This window comes from Sylvia atricapilla, chromosome 4 (assembly GCF_009819655.1).
Source record: "Sylvia atricapilla isolate bSylAtr1 chromosome 4, bSylAtr1.pri, whole genome shotgun sequence".
NCBI classification, from domain to species: domain Eukaryota; kingdom Metazoa; phylum Chordata; class Aves; order Passeriformes; family Sylviidae; genus Sylvia; species Sylvia atricapilla.
In genome coordinates, this window is record NC_089143.1 from 48,275,694 (window position 1) to 48,293,317 (window position 17,624).

The window sequence follows — 17,624 nt, forward strand, 5'->3', positions numbered from 1 at the left end:
CGAGTCCAGAGAAGGCCACCAAGTCATCAGAGAAATGGAGCACACCTCCAGTGAGGAAAGGCTGAAAGAGCTGGGATTCTTCAGCCTGGAAAAGGGAAGGCTTCAGGGTGGCCTAATTGTTGCATTCCAGTACCTGAAGGAAACTAAGAGAAAAGATGAAGCAAGATTACATACAAGTGCATGTAGTGAAAGGACAAGGGTGAATGGGCTTAAACTGAAAGAGAGTATGTTTAGTTTAGATATTAGGAAAAAAATCTTTGAGGGTGATGGAGCACTGGAACACGTTGCCCAGGGAAGCTGTGGATGCCCCATCCTTGGAGGTGTTCAAGTCCAGGTTGGATATGGCTGTGAGAAACCTGGTCTAATTGAAAGTGTCCCTGCCCACAGGGCCCTTTCCAAGCCAAACCATTCTATAATTCTATGAAGCTGCATCAAGCAGAAGTACGGGAAATATTCTCAGTCTCCTTTGGAAAAGAGGCAACACTTTTGGAAACAACTAGAAGATCAGAAGAATGATGCTAGGCAGCTAAAAAGGCTTATTAAGGCTTTTCTGTAACATCATAAGGATTTCTGGATAAGATATTAAATGCATGAAAAATAAGACAAGACAACTGTGCTGTAACGATTGTCACTAAGTCAGCTGACAGGTGAATTAGCCCATTTTCTTTGCTACTCAGCCTTATCTACTATATCTTCTTTTTCTCCATACTCCTGAACACCTTTCTTCTCTAACTTCTCTGATCCCATCTTTCACATGTAATTTTTTCTCTTAATTTCTCACCCTTGGGATTTTTTTGCAGCAGGCCCATATTCTGAAATGGAATAATTGGGCTAAATCTCTGACTACTAGAGAACATCCTCCTCAACAAAAAAGTTTATAGGGCTTTTCCCCAGTAATGCAAAACAGTAATCCATAAATTTTCATATAAACTGAACAGTAGCTGAACAGATCAATAGATGATCTCCATTTGTCTCTCTGTGTGTGCTTTTTCTATGATGGAGAATTTTATCTGATTCAGCTGGAAAAGGAGAAAAAAATAGAGGGAAAAGGAAATAAGACTGGAACATGAATGAGCAATACAAAACTTCTAAGATTTACCCCTCCCCATTGACACTTAGGAGCAATATAATTTTTGTATCATTATCTTACATTTGGGAATTCTATTAGTATGAGGACTTTTTTTGTAGCAAAAGTTATTTTTAAACCAAAGCAGCTGACACAATTGCATGAGGGACAGGTGGCCTACTTAAAAAAAAAAAAAAAAAAAAAAAAAAAAAAAAAAAAAAAAGTGGCTGCTGTTATCTGAACGAAAATCCAGTATGAAACACATGGAGAGCTCTAACATATTAGGGTAAGTCCTGTCTAATCTTCTGTCCTGGCTCTGATAACAGGCAATGCAAGAAGCTTTAAGAGAGGCACAGGGCCAATATCAGTAAAAGCTGGGAAAAGGACAGAAAGGAGTAAACCATCCTTCTGTCCTAGCTGCTTATCTACTTATCCTTCCAAAGGAGAACAATAGAATCATTAAAGTTGGAAAAGACCTCTAAGATCATCAAGACCAACCGTCCACCTAGCACCACCACCATGTTCACCATTAAACCATGTCCTCAAGCACCACAGCCACACATTTTTGGAACACTTCCAGGGATGGTGCTTCCACCACTTTCCTGGGAAGTCTATTCCAAGGCTTTACAAACCTTTCCATGAAAAATATTTTTCTAATATCTAAGCTAAACCTGCTCTGCAACTTGAGGACATTTTCTTTTGTTTTCTTTCTGCCTAACATAACAGGATATGCATTTTCTCCTTTTAAATAAAAAGACAAGTGACCAACAAGTATATTTTAATGAAGTCATGAACTTAACACCAAAAGATTACTGCTTTTGGTGCCGTTTTCTTGTGCATAAGTTGTGACGCTCCTCAATTATGTAAGACCTTAATACAATCCAATGCCTATTTTCCTAAGGGTTTAAAAAAGTTTGAGGAAAAATACCAGAAGGTATAGAAAATAGTCTCAAAAGAAATTTTGCTATTATTTTGTGCAAGACTGTAGAAAAAAGTCTGACAGTGAAATAATGGCTAAAGACATTCTGACAGGTATCCTTCAAGTAAGTGAATGAGTCATGAACCTCAAAGGTAAAGAAGCAAAAGACAGAACTGACTCATATATCAATTCTGAATTTCAAATATGACATGATTCTTTGATATGCTATGTATTAGCAGGGCTTTAACATGTCTTCTTTTTCACAGGACCCAAAAGATAAATGAGATTGGTAAAGAAACATACGTAGACTTTTGTTCCACTGTATTTGAAATGTATTCAGAAGTAATTTGGTGCTTATTCTCACTTGGAAACAAAACGCCCTGGTGTCATTTATTAAAGTGGCCAAGAGATTTAGGGCAAAGGCCACAGTTGAGAAAATGTTGCTTAATGGATGATTTTTAGACTGAAAAGCATAAGTTTTCTGCCAGTTTTTATGTATCATCACACAGATAAGATTAGATGGCTTCTGACAACATGAAGCCAAGGGATCCAGGAATTGTTATGTCCAGCCAAATGTGCATTTACTGTCATAAAAACATGTTCTAAAGTGTCTTTTCCTTTGATTCGTGTTCTTAAATTGATTTGGAGGAGGATACAGAAAGAGGGAGTTATAGTACAGGGAGAAGGGTTCTTCCTATCTGACAAGAACAAGGATGATGTATCTTTTCAAATGTCTAGCTTGAGAAGAGGGGCAGATCTCAGAACAGATGAGGAAGCTGATAGTTTTCCATGAAATATCTCAATGGAAGACACAATAGCACAGTCTTTTGGTGCTACAAGTTTATACATAGGCAGACATCTGAGATGTCTTCATTGTTAAGATTCTAGATTCTTTCTCTGCTCTTATAAATAAATCACAAGGAGTTGTAAATATAGATGTCTCCAAGTTTGCAAACACTAGGAAAGGCAATAGAAAGTAAGATGGAAATGGAACTATATTCAGCAATCTGATGTTGATGGGAATCTTGTATCTAGTATGAATATAATTGATACTGATTAATTATGTACTAAGCTGATTTAGCATTGTGCCAGTTCAAGGATAGACATAAAAAGTATGAAAGCATTAAAAAGCTACAGTGTAATAGGCATTGAAGAAGGAACTATACTGAAACCAGAAGTATGAGGAGCCTCTCAAAATATAAAGAAAATCAAAGTATGTATTATACTCAGACTGGAGAATAGTACTTCTTTCTGATCAAATAACAATGAGAAAACGGTGGTAGCCTCTGCCCTGACAATAACATCACTAATAAGTTGCACCAAATGTAATTAATGAAAAGAAACAGCTTTTTAACATGATTGCCTGAACCAAAAGCAGCCTTTGTTGATCACCTCATAGAAATAACTCCAGGCAAGAATTTTTCTAGCCCATCTGGAAAACCTGAAGTACCTGTGGTCTCTTCTAAGGCAAAAAAAAAAAAAAAAAAAAAAAAATTCTAACAAATGAAAACCAAGAAACAAACCCCCTGAAATATCTAGTATGCACTCTCACTCAAGTATCTTATTTCTACTCTGCTTGATACTTGTATTTTCTAAATATTATTTTATAACTTTGTCCATTTATTAAAAAAATGTTGAGGGAAGGGCTAATGAGAATACCAGAAAAATATTGCAACAGAGAACTATGGCACAGTAGGCAGTCATGGCTCAATATAGTACTGTGGTGACTGGGACCACAGTTAGTTAGGACTTCTTCCTTTACCTTTCTGCTGGGGCCTGGGACACATGTTGGCTGGAATGGCACAATCCACAGCACTGGAAAATATTTTCACATGACTCAAGAGTTGTAAGTGCAGTCTATGTAATGATTCCTGAAGATTTCATGCTGCAGTGATTATACAAGTTTATTAAACATTATATTTTGAGGTACTGAGATTTTTTTCATTCTGTTTTTAAAACCTATTGCAACTTAATTTGAAATGCCTTCCTTTACATCTTAAAGAGTTGTTATTTTGCTATTGTATGGAGACAAGTAGAAGGACAAACTAGAAACAGTCCCTTATATATATATGTTCTTGTTTGTGATTTTGACCTGTTACAGACAGAAAGAGAGGCAAAACAGATTTTAGATTAGGCACAGTATACCTCCAGCAGCAAAAAATATTAAATGTAGTGTGTAAGGTGGAATACAAGTGCCTTATATTCCTTATATCTCTAGAATCATCTGGGGATCAACAGCCTTTGGACCAGAGAGCTCTCAGCTAAGAAGTCATGATCTAATTTACAATGGGCATCCTGGGAACAGAGGAAGAACTGGAGCCCACCAGTGGCCAATAACTTCCATTCCACTTTTCCTATACATCACAACAGTCCATATGCTGATGCTAACAGGTTTATGGTCATGCAGTCTTTTATGCAGACATCAGCTCCTGAGATAATTTTTGTTTCCTGTATATTTGTCTTAAAACAGTTGCATTATTTACTGGTCATTTGTATAATTACATTTTACTTCTTATAATGGATTTGTGGCAATAACTTTTTTCAGATGGCAAAGGTTTTATGCCCCTATCCTCTAAAAAATGCCAGGCAGGCTAGGGCACAAACAGGATGAATGCAAATACTGCTGACTGTGATTGCTCAACGAAGCTTAGAGGAAATACATTTGTTCTACTTAGCTAAATTTTCCTTGAGACTATCAGTTACATCTTGCTTTCTGTCCTTTCAACCTCCTTCTGGAAGTCAAATCAACACTCAGTTCAGACCAGGCTGCCCAGAGCTTTGTCCAGTTGGGTCTTGAAAGCCTCTGAGACCTCACAGTCTCTCTGGGAAACCTGCTCCAATGCTTCAGTATCATCATGCTGAAATACCTAGCTGGAACTCCCATTCTCAATTTCTGATTGCTGTTTCTCACTCTCTTTTCTTGTCCCTCTGTAGAGGCTGGCATCAGACTTTTGGTTGGTAACTTTCTCCTGAGCATTGGAAGGTTGCTCTAGGCCTTCACTAGGCCTTCTCTTCTGACAAACTTATTATCTACTTTAACTGAATATCTGCTAAATCTGTGCAAGTGTTCAGGAAGGTACTGAATAAAAAAAATCCATGCAAATCCCTAAAGTTCTGCAGGTCACTGATAATATTATTGAAATCCTACAAATTTTCTGCATTATATAATATTCAAAAATATGTTTCTGGACTTAATTTTTTTAGGAGAAATCCAATGTTTTAAAGAGAAATACAGAACTGTATTTTATTTGAGTTCTTATCAACCAAGTAGGTGGTCAGCCTTAATCACTAGCTCTTTGCTCATCTAAGAAGGAGTTTCCTAAATAAAATGGAAGAAAGGCCCATCTCTCTCTTTTTGTGTTTTGGGATAATGTGAAAAGGGTTGAGAACAACAATTTATCTTCTGCAGGATTTAAAATGACTACTTAAATTTTCTTAATCAAGAATAGAAGCTGTAGTATGAGAATAATAGTTATAAATACTTTATTTTCACACTGACTATTCAGTTATAAAAAAACTTTAATTCTTACTGATGGTAGAATCCAAGGCAGTCATTAATGAGCAAGCTCAAAGTCTTGAGGGATATACATTGTGACTTCTTCTCCTCTGCCTAAATTTGCTATAATTTTCCCTGTTCATTATTATTTTCGTCATCCTCATCTGCTATTCCTTCCCTGTGCTCTGCAGATTTTTGAGTGGCTGAGGTGCTTTGTGTATATTCTCGCTTTCATTCAAGGTTTGTATGACCTGCCTTCTTTTCTTTATACAGCTCTCAAAAGTGACAAAAAGTTAAGGTTTTGTTAACTAACTTAAACACTTAGGTCAGTAAGAAAATGAAGATATGGTTATTTTTACATATTGTAAGGGTGTCTTCTTTAAGTGTTAATCGAAGTTTCACATAATTTTAAAATTTTCAGGTTTTTTTCCAATGTTCATATGTAATGGATATTCAATTGATTTTTCTAATGATTTCTTATTAGCAACAAAATCTTCAAGTTTTTTATCTTTAGGCATCCAGGCTTTTATAAAAAGGAAAATATGTATGATTTTCCAAGTTACTAGATAAAAATGTTATTGTATGGTATTGACCTTTCCAATGTTCAGCTGTATATCAGAAAGAGGATGAGGTTTTCTGACTTCAGCTCATTCATCTACATACCACATGCAAACATCACACTATTTTTTATCAGTGTGAAATCCAATGCAGCTAGAATTAGTAAATCTTTGATATTTGAAATAAGCTCAGAATGAAAACATATTGGGATAGTGGGAGTGTCTGTGTGCGTGCTTGCACAGATATGAGACAGATCACTCCTCTGGTATTTAGAGTACAAGAAGAAACTTCAGAATCACAAACTAATCCTATAGTTATCCAACATGACTATAATATAATAGTATTCCAAGGGTATTATAGAGAGAAAGAAGGCCACATAAGCCCAGTGTTATGCTAAACTTTTTTAGCCTGCCAAAAAAATAAAATCTCAAACTTCATAGAAGATAGGGAACACTGCAAATCCAGTATTTGTCTTGGGATTTTTAAATATAAGACTGGAATTCTGTTTCTAGGTCTGCTTTGCAATGTCTGGCAAGTTTTTCTAATTATAGTTTATATATATTTTCATTGGTTTTTGACAGCCCAATTACCAGGGACCTGTAACCAGTCTCCTCTATCAAAGATTTTGATGGGTTGTATTTTGAAACCCTCAGATAAGTTTATATGTATTTTGGTGGGGATCCCGCCCCCTAATTTTTCTTCCCATTGATCTGTCCATTTTTTAAAATACTTTTGAGATGTGCACCTAAAAGTGAAGATCTGGAAAACTGACTGTACATCTGTACTTGTATTTCTGACTACAAGGACAAAGTTTATATATATTTTTTACTTCCCAGGCTGTTTCATAAGTATATACTGAAAAGGTTGGTTGGTGTTTTAGTATACAAGTATATTGCTTGTATTGTAAGTACTGCTAACGTTAAAGTACTGTTAATGAAGACATGGGCCATAGGATGGACATAAGCCTTAATGGATGGACACTTGTATTAGTTGCAATCATTGGAGATTTTAGAAAACCCCTTCTCAGTTTACAGATATTAACTGTATAAGGGAAACTGCAGGAACCTCTGTTTCAACAATATCTCCTCTAAGATTTATAAATAAATAAATAATGATTTAAAAAACCACCTTGACAAGCTTTATACCAAGTACAAACATCAATAACAGCAATGGAAAAACATGGATTAAAATAATGCTTCTTTCCATCTGAAAACTTGTATTGTACAGCAGTCATGGACATTTCCTAAAATTACACTGACAGCAGCACTGCAAAAACAGAGATTCACCTTTCTAATGACCTCTGGTTTTGGCAAGAAAATAAGTACAAGAAAAAGAGGAGATCATTCTTACCATAAACAGGAAAAGAGGCTTTATAACAGCAGCATTTGCTAGCACCTCTAAAATTAACTCTGGGTCAAGCTTTCCATGAGAAATGCTTTTTTTAGAATTAATACAGAGCAGCTCAGTTATAGATACCTTAGAGAATATATTTTAAACAAGTCAGTCTGGAAACCAGGTTTTAAAGTAGTACACATGGAAACAAAAACATAAATTTGTATGGAGTATCCATTTTCTCTTATAAATTCTCTGGCCTGAGGTGTTTTCATCTTTCCCTGTGATTGAAATATAAGGTAATTTAGGCCACAGAGTTCTCTTTAAATCATAGCAGAAATTAGAAGGCATCTCTGGAGGTCATGCAATCCAACCCATTGTCAAAGCTGGGCTAGTCAAATATATATTTTCTCTGAACTTTGAAACATTTAAAAAAAAGTGTATTTCACGCTATTTTTTAAACAAGGCGAATCTTTACTATGATATTATTTTGTAGTGATGGGTGGTAAACTTCATATACATATTCTAGGAAAAGGTTGTGAAGTTTCACAGTAAAAGACATGAATGCGTGTGGTAGATGCAATCTATCTTAAGATGTTGCTGTTAACAGCAACTAACCATTTAAACTGGTTTCTGCCCATTTTTTAAGATCAATCAGTTAGATTCCAGTTAGATTTTAATGTCAATTAGATTTTCAGGTTAAATACCAGGTCATCACTGTATTCTAGATTCTCCAGGATTCTGCTTGGGTAAGTTGCTTCAGTCACAAATCTCATATGTAGAACTTCAGATCCAAATAATTCTAGACAGAGCCATCTATCATCTTTCATATCAATAACAATTTTTGAAGTCTAATCATAACAGTATAAAGACTAATCTATGTATTTTGTAGAACTTGAATATTCACAGACAAAGTCTTTCCTATGCATTTTGCTGCCTGTTTGTAACCAAATAAGTAATTTCAGCCAAATAAGTGTAGGCCATCTAAATAACTGCATTTCCTCACGTCCAATTTTCTTGTGTGCATAAGCACATAAAAGGCATAAATATGACAAAGTATGTACCAAACATATTGGTACCTTCATTATGAAAATACAGGTTTTACTATTAGCATATTTACAGAGACTTAAAACAGAAATAAACCCTGAAAAAACCCCATTATTTTTCATTATTGTTCCCTAAGCACAGCACTGAAAAGCAACTTTTTCTTTTCTTCTTGTATCTAATATTGTAATCAGAAGAAAAAATTAAAAAATCACTATTAACTATTTAATTAATGGATATGATGGATATGATTTAAAGAAAATAATCTGTATTGAGTTGATGCATATGTTTGGAATTTGTTCTGCAAATGGAACACTGGCATTTTGCAGTAGCTGGCATATACAGCAATGGGTATGTTTATATCTGTATTGATCTTTTGTGGTGTGTTGTAAAAGAGCTCTTTACATTATTCATGTCTAAACAAAATTAGATTCTAGAAAAATACCTTTAGTGAAATCCATTTTAAGGGCAGAAGAATTGGGAGGTCAGCTGGCTTAACTACAGTGATTTCTAACAATCATTCAGTTGCTAGTAATATCTCAGTCACCACGTAAAAACCACCCTCAGCCACTGAATATAAAAGCAGTGGTGCAAGATAAGATTAGATGATAGGCCTCAGAAGGCACCTTAATGCTCTACCTCTTTGTCTCAGAAGTCCTAGCCTGTTATGTTCCTTCAGGGCAGGAAACAAAACTACATGGATAATAAATGACCAATCCTAGAGCCTTGAGATTAACACCCCTCAACACATTGAAGGGTGTTTTATCACATCTGTTCCCCTGAATAGGGGCTGCACTATAAAGCAACTTAATGAAATTATCTGGGTTTGCAATTTTTAAAAGAAATGGGATCAGCCTTTCAGTGGACACTCTGAAAGAGTACTGGCCAAAGTCAACAGTCTTCTTGGGCTCCTCAGTTTAACAGTGCAGAAACAAAAAAAGTTTGTGAAGTGCTCATCTGAATGATGAATATGTAAAATGCATTGTTTATAGGCAACATATTCATACAAGAACTGGTAATATTATTTGAATATACTGATAATTATTATCACTTACTCTATAATGGTGGATACTTGAGTACTGGGGAGGCAAAAGGCACTGACTGCACAAGACAAGGAATAAGTGTCTGTTAGTCTCTCTTGACCAAGAGATTGCCCCACAGATACTCATAAAGAACTGGTAGAATTTTAAATGTGTTTTACTTTTCATGAGAGCTTTCTAGCCTATTGTGCAAGGCATTGAGCTGCCAGCAGTTATAACTATGCTGTCTCCTTAGGCTGAGGTCATCCTGAGTGGCACATGAAATAGCTGAAGTTGTGTAGCTGTTGTAGCACAAGGACTCCAGGCCAGCAAGTTGTCCAAATATTTACCTACCTTTACAGGCAGCTTTTACAGCTGACATCAACTGCTTGCTGCCATGGCTACACTGTTTCCAGTAGCTGAGCTAGTTCATTTGAATCTAGTTTGAGTTTCTCTTTAAAACTCTGCAGATATCTCTCCATATCTCTACGAGGTTTGTGACCTTAGTTACCAATATGCAAATTTTTCTGATCACTCTCTACAGCATGTAAAACATTGGGTTAGGATTAAGTTAAATATATTACAAAATCTTACATATAAAACACTATTACTCTGTGACAATGGTAAAGGGATTAGATGATAAAGCTGTAAAACCAGATGAATTTAGGGATGTTTCTCAAGATGTCCTAACACCATTAACTTATCAGAATTTCAATTTGTGTTATGGAGTGCTTTTAGTGTTTAGAATCTGCAAGCATAGTCTGTACTGTTAAACTTTGTTGATGGTTTGTTTTGTTTTGTTTTGGTTTTACTTTCCTGTTATATATTACTCCAGATCTAACATAACCCTCTCTACTGCTTCAACACACAATTCATGTTATTATAATTAAAGCTGCACTGTTGAACTGGTGAATGGATTAGATGCTGGACATAAGAGTGCTAGATTTCCGTTCACTACTCTGTACCAAACCCAGCTGGCTTTACTCACCCTCCATTATAGTGAAGCATGTCTGGAAAGACCTGCAAGGAGGGAAGAGATCAATAAAATTTATGTTAATTACTACAAGACAAAGACCCCTATGTTTCAGTTACTTCATAAACTCCTATGTAACTTGCCTTTAGATAGAGCACGTTTATAAAGATAAAAATAGATCTACCTTGTTCAAATTGTTTTGATTTATTATTTGACTTAAACGCCCTATTGCAAACTTCCCTTGGGTTACCTGGTTCTGCATATTCTTCACTATAAACTCCTAAATAATTATATATTAAATATTTGTTATTTATTGTTAAATATTTAGAAATATACAGACACTCATGCAGCTAACTCTTGAAGGATTAAAGCTGTGTTCCAAAACTGTTACTCTTCATATGAAAGAGATGCAGCCAAGTTTCAGACTATGAAATTCATCTTGTCTGGTCTGGCTTTCGAAAATGTTCATATTTACTGTAAGGCTTTCTCTACCTAATGTAAAAAGACTGAAATTAACACATGCCATTCACAAGCACCTCAGATAAATAATTTTTTTTTCTTATAGCTATAGCAGAAGAGCAGGCATCTTAGCTTAGTTCTGCTATATTCCCAACCAAAGTTAAATGAGATGAAACTTACTCTATCAGACAGATCTGGGTTTTCTGAAGAACATGTCACAAGTAGTTTATTTTCTTTGTCCTGAAAGAGGCAATGAGGTACAGCTTCAAATTAAAATAATCTGGCACTGAAATTAGTGAACAGTAGCAAACAGTTTCTCACTTGCAATTCAGTCTTATTTTTTACTCACAGTCTGTAGCATCCAATCAATTTTTGGTATTGAAAGGGGACTCTTAAGATCTGAATTGCTGTCAGTGGTGTTCTTCAATACAAAACATTGCTCCTGACTGTTTTTAAGGTGTTTCAGTGTGCACATAAATAATGTTTTGGCTGCACCAATAACCAAGTTGAAAAGTTTTTAGGCGGGATCAGTATTTGGAGGAGAATTAGATTCCAAAAAATACCTTATTCAGGCATCTGATAAGGAACATTGAAAGACACGAGGACTGTATTGTTCCTGAAGTCTATCTTTGAGCTCCAGAGAGGGTCATCTTTGTTTCATCTTCATAGCTACATTTATTAAAGCTCAAATATTCTCGATGATTTTAGATGGTGATCTGATAGGCAGTATTAGTAGCATACTACAATTCCATTAATTCAGTGTTGAGTTTAATATATACATGGTATAGGGAGAGCCATACTATTGGAAAATTCTGCTCTCTTCCTTGGCAACTGAGAGCTGAGAACTCCTGATGGGTATGATAAATCCTATGGCACATTCACAAGCACCCACACTTTGAATAACTGAATAATCTCAGTAAATTATTTGAGCAATTGCAGTTGGTTTAGTGGTTTAAACTGGTTTAGTATTAATCCCTTATTTCCTAAAATTGCAGAACGGATAATAAAGGTGCTCTTTGCTAGCTGCAACTTCCCATTGCAGAAACACTAAATTTCAGGTTAGCTTGCCTATAAATACCTCCGTTTTGAAAAATCCCATGACATACAGGAATGTCTGCAGGACGTCTACCAATGCTGCTACATACCTATGCACATTGCACCAAGATTTTAGTGATTTTTAGATTTATGATTTAGTAATTTTAAATTCACAAGATTTTAGTACAGATTTTACCTGCAGAGACAAGAGAGTAATTGTCAAGACTGGTTGAAATGCAGCAACAGAGCTTCTACTAATATTAGGAAGAATTCATATAATACAGAGGATCTATTTGCAGTAAGAATTCCTTTAAACCAATCATAACCTTCTAATGGAAACATTTGAAATTCCCTGTTAGTGCATTTCTGTAGACACAAGGCTTCAAACAGGCATCACACACTTAGTGTGGTCTCTTCTGTTACTAAAATATTTTCATTTAATAGCAAAATATTTTTGTTCTTGTTCCAAGAACATACCACTGCAATCCAGTGTTTAAGCCAAACTTTTTCTTTTAGCTTTCCTCAAATCCTTAGCTGCCATGCTACACATGATTTCAGTGGAATCTACTCAAGCTTTCCATCATAAACCAAAAAGCTTTCTTATAAATGTAGCAAAGAAGAGAAGTTGTGTCACACAGTAAATATCAAGTCCTCTCCTGCTGGAAAACTTTACCCTTTGTATGAGAAATAAGCATCCTTCAGCCAGCACCTTGCTGAGATAATTCAGATTCATTAAGGTGTTTCCATAAACTTCAGTAGACCAAAGCAGACTGGAAGAGCTCTGAGATTTACCTCACATTGAGGTAAATATGCTAATAATGTTCTAAAGAGATATCACAATGTATCCTAACCAAGAGTGCAACTCTGCTTAGGTTGGGAACATCACAGAGAGCTGCAAATGTGATACACTGTGGAAAAAACAGATTAAAACACGAAGTAGGCAGCCTGCAATTTCCTAGCACAGCGACAGCAGAAATGGGGTCTGCAAATATAATTCTATCAGCTGCAATATTAGAATCTGGTTTTAGGAAGACATGACATGCTACAGTCTGGATCACAGCAAATTCAAACAGGGAAAGGAAAGGAAATCTTCCTAATCCTCAGTTTTGCTTTATTATATAATTTGGCTAAATTAGATCATCTGTATCAACTGCTGCCTTCAATGTGCTCCCAAATGAGCAGAAGTACTATTAGTCTGTCTTTATTTGTGTTTTGATTTGTTTATTAAATGGGACCTGAGGTCAAAATTATTTTTTAAAAAGTTTTTTTGCTAGTCATAGGAATAATACTGTGTGAGGAAAAAGGGAGAAAATAGGTGTACCAGATCAAAGGTTTCTCTCTCCCCACCAAAAACAAATTAGATTAAAAGCTCATTTTGATTTTATCACACAAGTCAAAAGTACTCGATAACATGAATTTGCTTTTGGTTACTGTTTTTGTAATCCAAATACCTTGAAAATACCACTTAATACTGTTTAGCTATATGGCAAACAAATGGAATTGAAAACTTAGTGAGGGAGTGGCAGGTGGCTAAATAAATACGTAGAAATCCCAGTGTTTTGTCATATAACAAACTATAATAGCACTTCAAAGATTTGGACAGATTTCCTTATATTATGGGTTCAGGGTGTAGCTGTGTGGAAAATTGTAAATGTTGTCTTTTTGGTATTTACTTTACAACCCTTTGTAATCTTCAGCTGCATTTATAGCTTCAAGTGGGAAGGAATCAAAATTAAAGAGGCCAGCTTGAGCATCCTTTGTAATCAAATGCTTTTCCCATTTCTCCTTAAAATAAATGCGCAGCCTGCACACTTGGCTGCCTGAGGAGACCACCCGAAGAGTTTACAAGCTGTGACCTTGCAATGAAATAGTTTTGTGGAAAAGCACAAGTTGCAGAAACACGCAGAGAGGGAGTCGTGGATAAACTAGCCGATTTTTTCAGGGGAGAAAGACTAACTCGGCTTTGCGTTGGAGGGTTTAACTAGCGGTAAGAGGAAAGGGGTGCGGTTCTCATTCCTGAGGCGCTGGTATCGCCACTCACTCTCGTTCAGCAGCGCAGGCCCTGCCCAAGGCTGTCCCGGGGACGGGCTGCGGCCCCGCCGTGCCCAGGGCTGTGAGGGGACAGGCTGCGGCCCCGCCGTGCCCAGGGCTGTGAGGGGACAGGCTGCGGCCCCGCCGTGCCCAGGGCTGTGAGGGGACAGGCTGCGGCCCCGCCGTGCCCAGGGCTGTGAGGGGACAGGCTGCGGCCCCGCCGTGCCCAGGGCTGGGCTGGGGACAGGCTGCGGCCCCGCCGTGCCCAGGGCTGGGGACAGGCTGCGGCCCCGCCGTGCCCAGGGCTGTGAGGGGACGGGCTGCGGCCCCGCCGTGCCCAGGGCTGGGCTGGGGACGGGCTGCGGCCCCGCCGTGCCCAGGGCTGGGGACAGGCTGCGGCCCCGCCGTGCCCAGGGCTGTGAGGGGACAGGCTGCGGCCCCGCCGTGCCCAGGGCTGGGGACAGGCTGCGGCCCCGCCGTGCCCAGGGCTGTGAGGGGACAGGCTGCGGCCCCGCCGTGCCCAGGGCCCTCTGGCCGGCCTGGCCCCAGCGGGGCAGTGGGGTCGGGCCGCAGAGCTCGGCCAGCGCTGAGCTGCTGCCCGAGCCAGGCACCGACCCAAAGGAGCTCTGCATCTTGGACTGGGAAGACGGGAGGAAAAGCCGCCTGAGGGCAAGTCACTCCTGTGAGGGCACGGCTGTTTGAATCCAGCGCAACTGGCAGCGCAACTGTGCCGGCTGGCGACAGCCAGCGACATAAGGGCACCAAAATGCAGAGCCCAAGGCCGACGGTGAAAATTTGGCTAGGAGTTACCTGGAAATTGCTTCTCTTGTTAAAAAAATGGGGTATTTGAAAACAGCTTTTAGGTCTCGACTTTGTTTACTCAAAGCTCAAGGCAAGGTTTATAAAGAGAATAGCTTTTTATTAGACTAACTGCACTTTTTGGCATAAACAGCTAAACTTTGGGGCGAACAAAACCTTCAGACTTGTGCAGCTGTGGAAGGATGTCACGGGTGCATAAATTACAGGATCTCCTCTCCGTGCTGCCAAACATGCCTGGTCTAGGACTCAAAAACTGTTGCTACATAGGGAATATCCCTGGGGAGCAAACTGGAGGAGTTCAAGGTATACAGGAGACACGGAGAGAGGTTTGGCTCTGGCCTGTCAGTGTAGTGAAAACAGGACCTCATTCACTATAACTGAAACAAAAGTAGAACTGCTAAGAGAAGACAAAAATTTATCTCCCTTAGCACCTTTGGAAACATTCCAGAACTGTAGTTGGAAGAACAGCAGGGTATGCTGTGAAACCAACAGAATAGGAACATTTTTCAAAATTCCTAAATTCCAAGTAGGAGAATTTGCCTTTTTGCCAGTTAACCTAGGTCTGGGTGATCGGATCACAGCCACATTTCATTTAAATTTTGTTCCTTTACATTTGGACTGAAGTGTGCATTTTGCCTTGTGCTTCCTACATGGCTTTATTTTTAAACAGAACACAGGATCAGAAAATATTTCATGGACGATGGAGGCTAGTTCCTTCCCTACAGCAATTAAACTACCAAGCTTTCATCTTAAAACAGGTTTTGGGTTTTTGCCCCCATACTCCTATAGGGAAGCTGTTGCAGCACTTTAAGTTTCCAACAACCAGAAACTTTCTGAATCTCTGTGATGAATTTCCATGGCAAATTTCTTGGATGGTTTCATGCTGTGGCAAAGTTCTACTTCAAGTATCTTTCCTTTAGTGTTTCTCTTTTATACCCTCCTTTATACCTAGTATAACTGGAGAGAAATAATACACATTTTCACAGATTTTCATTAAACAGCCTAGGTAATGTAATGATGAAGGTAACAAGCTAAATAAAATAAGATAATAAACTAAATAAGATAAATCCTTTTTAGGGGAGGGTTTCATAGCTTCAGCTCTCTCATAGTATATAGTTTTACCGCAACAGATTTTTTTAGGATTTTTTAACAGATTAGGTAAAAAAAAAGCAGTTTGTTTTTTTTTTTTTTTGTTTTTTTTTTTTTTTTTGTTTTTTTTTTTTTTACCTAATTATCTTTTCTAAGCTATGAACTATCATCTAGTTAATAGAAATAGAAAATAGAAAATTAATTAATTTAATAAAAATGAAATAGAAAATAGAAAATTCCTGTTATTAATTCCAAGTCTGCAACCATGCACTTTGTACACTCTAACCTCATCTCCTTTCAGTGGCTGACGTTCAGTGACCTGTATGATATTCCAAGCCTTTTCTAGTTTGACACTGCCTCCAGACTTTGTCATCAGAAAATGTCATAAGCACACACTTACGCTGTACCAAAATTAGCCATGATACTATCTGCTATTTTTAGTCTCCAAGCTAATCCTAAAAAATTCTGCTGGTTACTTTCCTCCCAACACACACTTTCCCTTTCAACGCAATAGGTTGAATCTTTGTATTTGTGAAGATAGTACAGTCAGTACAACACCGAGGAATTTGTGGTTTTCTCTGTAATTTTTATCTGATTTCAGTTAATTTCCTTCCTATAAATTATTATTTGCTCTTACAGTGAAGCCTTCCTTCCATTGTGGGCTAATTTTTGATGGGCTAATGTACAAATGATTTAATAAGATAGACTGGAAAAAGAAGGAATTGTTTTTATCTGGTAGAAGGCCTCTAGGTAGATTTCTCATAGTCTGTTGGACAAAAAATGACTTTTTATCTTCCACTGCTCCAAATTTCATTTACGTGGATGTGTTTATAGTTCTTTCCCATGCTGTGTGTTTTTAAGCCTTTCATAATATTAAAGTCATGTTAGTAGGGTTGTAGTTTATTTAGTTACTTCCTCTCTTCCGTACTCCATTTGCTAACCTTTAGTAATATGATGCAACACTTGCCTCATTCACTTAGCTAACCCTCTGCTGTTCAGCTCACCATTTCAGGCAAAGGAACGGATTTTTAAAAAACTCTGTCATTACAAAAATAAGCTTTGTAAGGAGTAATGTGTTATTAGGAGCAGAACTCCGGTGCCTGAAGCAACAACTTTACAGAACTCACTTGGCAGTGTGCCTAATGGTCAGCAAATTCACAGGGGTTATATCTAAACTGGGGATAGAAGGAGGAGCCTCGCTGTAACTGTATCTCACTTAATTGCTGAAATGCCTGGTTTTCCTAGTCTTTGTTGCTAGAAGTCACTGTGATTTACCGTAACAAATTACTAAGCAGTTTGGTCTGAATCATTCTTCACTATCACATGCTATGTTCTTAAAAATAAATATTTTTCAGTTGTTTATATTATCTTAACCGTCTCAAATATATTTTGTAATTAACATGTGATATTTTTTCCTGTATCTACACCAAAACAGGAAAGATGTGCAGTGTTCTGACTGACCAGCATTCTGGAGAATCTTGTCAGAATTTCCAAAGAGCACAAATAAAAATGAAGCTTAGGGTATTCTCATCAGCTGTAGTACAAATGGTACAAATCTTACTCCATAGCAGATATTTAAAATTAAATTTTTATGTGTTAACAGACTGCTGCAGAGCTCAGACATCTGAAACTGCAATCCTTATATCTTTTATTTAAATATGAACAGTAAAACTTTTCATTTAGATTCTTACAATATATATCTCAAACTTATATAAACATGCTATTCTAGGATGAAACAATAATTTCATTGTTTGCCTTATGCTGTAGAAAGGAATGAAAAAGGA